The following is a 4100-nucleotide window of genomic DNA, read 5'->3' as shown; positions in this document are numbered from 1 at the left end:
AAGTTTAAGTGTTCTTAACCAATGCTCTGCTGTTTTGTTAATCAAAAAGCTGGTTTACACTGCGCGTAATTGAGAACTAATACAGAAGTAAGTCAAGGCAGCCGAGCTGGGGATGCTGAGCGCTTATCTGCATTGAGCTGATACGGCGCAGCTCGAGCCGCTCTGCCCGGCTCCCAGCACAACCCCACGGCCCTTCCTGCCTCCAAAAGAGCTCGAAACCATCTCGGTGCGAAGATAAACTTCGCATCTCGAGCACCCGTGTGATCCTTTCTGAAGGTAACCGTGCAGCCACCCAAAGGGCTGCATTAGGCGAGCTGCGGAAACAGTTCCCTGCTGTGACAGAGTTAAATCCATTACAGCACTTCTTCTCTTTTTTCTTTCTTTTTTTCTTTTTTTTTTTTTTTAATTCCCCTCCTCGGGAAAACTGAAACAAATGGTACACTGATCCGACCACTATTCTTTTACTTAACATTAAGCTAAGATAAACTGCTCTTGAACTGTGCATTGAATGTGTGCCTACAGCAAGAGCTCGCAACGCCAGCAATAGTCACTTGCAATTGCACTCAAAAATGTCCCGATCAGAGAACACCTTTCTGATGATTAAATACTGCGAGGGGAAGGAAGGGACCCCCCGACCCGGCAACGTGTCTTTACAGCTCATCTCTCCCACAAAAACGTGATGGGCAATTTTCATCTGTTAATAAAACCTGCCCTGCGAGCTGCAGGCAGGAGCCGGTGTCCTCGTGTGCTCCAGATCTGGGGGAAAAGGGAGAGGATTTGGGGGAAAGGGGAGAGGAAGCGCACCGGGGAGGGCTGGAAGGGACACAGCCCGGCACAGGGAGCCCACAGCCGGAGGGGCTTTGAAGGGAAACAGACACAAATCCCGCTCAGTGCGTCCCCGGGCACAGGTCCGTGCGCGGCAGGCGGGGAAGCGCGCAGCTTGCTCTCTGCCTGCGCCCGATTTGCGCCCGATTTGCGCGGGCAGCCCCTGCCGGCCCCGCGCTATGGGATGAGGATGCGGGAAACAGCGGCTCGAAGCCAGCCCGGCTCCTACCTCCGAGTCCCGCAGCTGTGGCAGGTGGTGGGAAAAGGGTTTTTACTTTACTGTTATCATTATCATCATTTATTTTTTTTTTTTCCCCCTTGGTCTGAGCTATTTTAGCTCTGTTAAAAGTTTTGTTGCCGTCTTCAGTAAACCGTTATTTTCTTGCAGGTTTCATCACTTGTCCGTGCCCAAATGTACCTGTAGATACATGCACACACACACACATACACACACACACAAAGTGATCTCTTAATGAAATATATAGCACAGTGAGAATATCCTGAAATCAGATTCAAGTATTATTATTTGAATTAGGTCCTCTCAGATCCAGAAGACACTGCCTATAAATCAAGGGCAGTCTGGCAGTTCCTTAAAGAGCTAAACTGAATTTAGATGCATATGATAAAAAGAAAAGAAAAAGAAAAAAGTGAATGCTAATTACCGGCTTGCCCAATTTCCTCTTAACCATGTTTTATATAAGAAAAACAAAAACAAACGCACACAAAAAAGCGAGCTCCTCAAAATAAATTAATCCCATTACAAATGCTTTAACATATTATTCATACGTTTCCAGATTACAAAATGGGAGGATGAGCGGCAGATTAAGAGAAGCTGAAGCCTAACCTGCAATGAGAGGGAGTGCCATCGACGTATCGTCATTAAAACATATATCTGCAGCTACACTGAAAAAGCAACCCTCAGCCCATGCGATGATGCTCACGGGCTTTAAGGAACATGTTGGCATTGGCAGATAATCCCCTATTTGTAATTTTTGCAGCCTGTTCTCCAGCCCTCAATCTCACAGCCCAGCAGGGCTGCATCTGAGTGACAAACGGCCCAAGCTTTGCAGGGGAAGGGGGGTGATGGGGGGGGAGAGAAGGGGGGGCAACAACACCTTACCTTATCAATGCTATTTAACATGATCTATGGGAGGGTTGTTTTATTTTAATTTTTAGGCACTGGACATAAACATTTAGCAATTAGCTAAGCCCTTCTGAGATGGAATTTAACCTTAATCCAGGCGATGATTTCCTGCCCTGCACTGAACTAATAATGGGAGTGCAGCTCCTTGAGGATATGGAAATAATGACAACCTATAGCTCTGCCTCGACTGGGGTGGTGCTGGCAGCCCAGCTCGCAGCCTCTTCCCGTTCTCAGTGTGCTCAGCATTCCCCCTTCACGGCTTCTGCCTCACCTCCTTTTCTAGCTTAAAAGATGTGACCCTCTCCAAGTCCATCCACTTAAAAACAAAAACCTCAATATATCCACACAGCCCACAGCTGTCTCTCTGCCTAAGACACCCGGTGCTGTGGCACAGGGACAGTTTTAAGGGCAATTTCCTGGGCGTGAGTTTTCCTTCCCTTTTTCCTCATGTTTCCTGCATGTCCTGACCACGCCATGATGGGCGACGCTTCCTCCTCATCCTCATGAGCTTTTCTTTGCCCACGTCACCACCACACATACAGGTGACCCCTGTGTGCCCGTATGGGGCATCTGATGTGACAAAGTGTTGGGCAGGGAGAGAGACCCCCATGCACAGGGTGAGGGGAAGCCTCCAAAGGGGGACGTTGTGCTTAGGCCTATTGCGGCCATCAATGGACTGCACAGGCCCTGGGGGCTTGGTGAGGGGACAACCTGCAGCTTTATTTGGATTTCTGGATATGTATTTATTTGGATTTGCTCCTTTCTTCTCCAGCAAAGCACAAGGACACACAGTGAGAAGCACGTTTTCTCACTCATGCTGTCACATCCTTGGGGAGAAGGAAAAGAAGGGGGTGGGGGGACAGCATCTTTCCCACAGCAGGGCTGCAGGCACCGTGCCGGGGGAACCAGGGGCCCTCGGGGGGTCTGGCTGCCTTCATGCACAGCTCCACTGCTGTAGGAGCTGCCCTCACTTTGGGAAATATGTATATTTTACTTCTTTTTTTTTTTTTTTCTTTTAAATGAAAATGACCAAAAAACCAACAGGAGGGATTATTTTTTCTGCAGCCACCTGTGGGTAGGGCAGGCCTGGAATTATTTTCCTAAACGGTGAATGCCCTGTGCGGCCCCAAGGCGCTGGTGGATGATTTTCCTCCTTACAGGTGTCTCTGTACTAAGATTAAAAGAGCAAAGCCATTTTTTTTTTCTTTCTTTTTTTCTTCTTTTTTTCTCATTTCCTCATGGAGGGGAGGATATAGAGGAGAGGAAGGGTCAGGGAATGACTCTCCTTCTCCCCCTCCCCCCCCCTCCTGCTGATGAGGTATTTGGGAAGAAACCTTTTTGAATCAACATTCCCAAAGTTTTCAAGTTCCTCTGTGGAAAACCCATGTAGGGATAGGATGCGAGCCAAAGCAAAGGAAAAGATTGTCTGGCTTTAATTTATCTATCCCTGGGCATTTCTAACAAGCAGATCACCTGTAATATTTAATCTCGTGCGAGTCCCTGCATGTTAAAAGTGAATCTCTCTCATATGTTTTTGTTAATTTTGTCATTTATAAAGTCACTCCTGATGGCCTGGAGCTGCTCAGCTCCTGTCTACAACACACATCTCTGCTTCTGGGCTGGGGTAACAGCATGTCTGGGACCTGAGCTGCTTCTCACATTGGGCAGTGAGGGAGGGAGCGGATTGGGGGGGGGGTAAGGATGCTCACCCTGCTCACTCCTTTCCCCTCCTGGATCGATGCTGAACTTTGGGCACATTTCTTGGCTCAGTTGTCAGTTATTAAAATTCGCTGCTCACTTTTGTTTACAGTTGGTTATTTACTTTGTTGAATTTTTAAAAACTTGTTAGAATGCAACTGAACACAGATTCAACAGTATTTAAGCTTGAAAAATAAAGATGCATTAGAAAGATGCCTATTATGCTTCAGAATTATTAATTGACATTTTTATGATGAATAATTAATCATTTGAATAATTTTCCTATCTCTGATCTGAACACATATTTGCATATCTAATGTCTGATTTTAAATGTGGTTTCTTTAGTTGCATTCTCCCAGGACAAAGACATGAAGTAAGTAACATCCTAATGTAAAACTTTTTTTTTTTTTTCCTTTGCAGTTGTAAAAGTATG

This window comes from Lagopus muta, chromosome 8 (assembly GCF_023343835.1).
Source record: "Lagopus muta isolate bLagMut1 chromosome 8, bLagMut1 primary, whole genome shotgun sequence".
Classification (NCBI taxonomy): Eukaryota; Metazoa; Chordata; class Aves; order Galliformes; family Phasianidae; genus Lagopus; species Lagopus muta.
Note: the sequence above shows the minus strand (reverse complement) of the source record.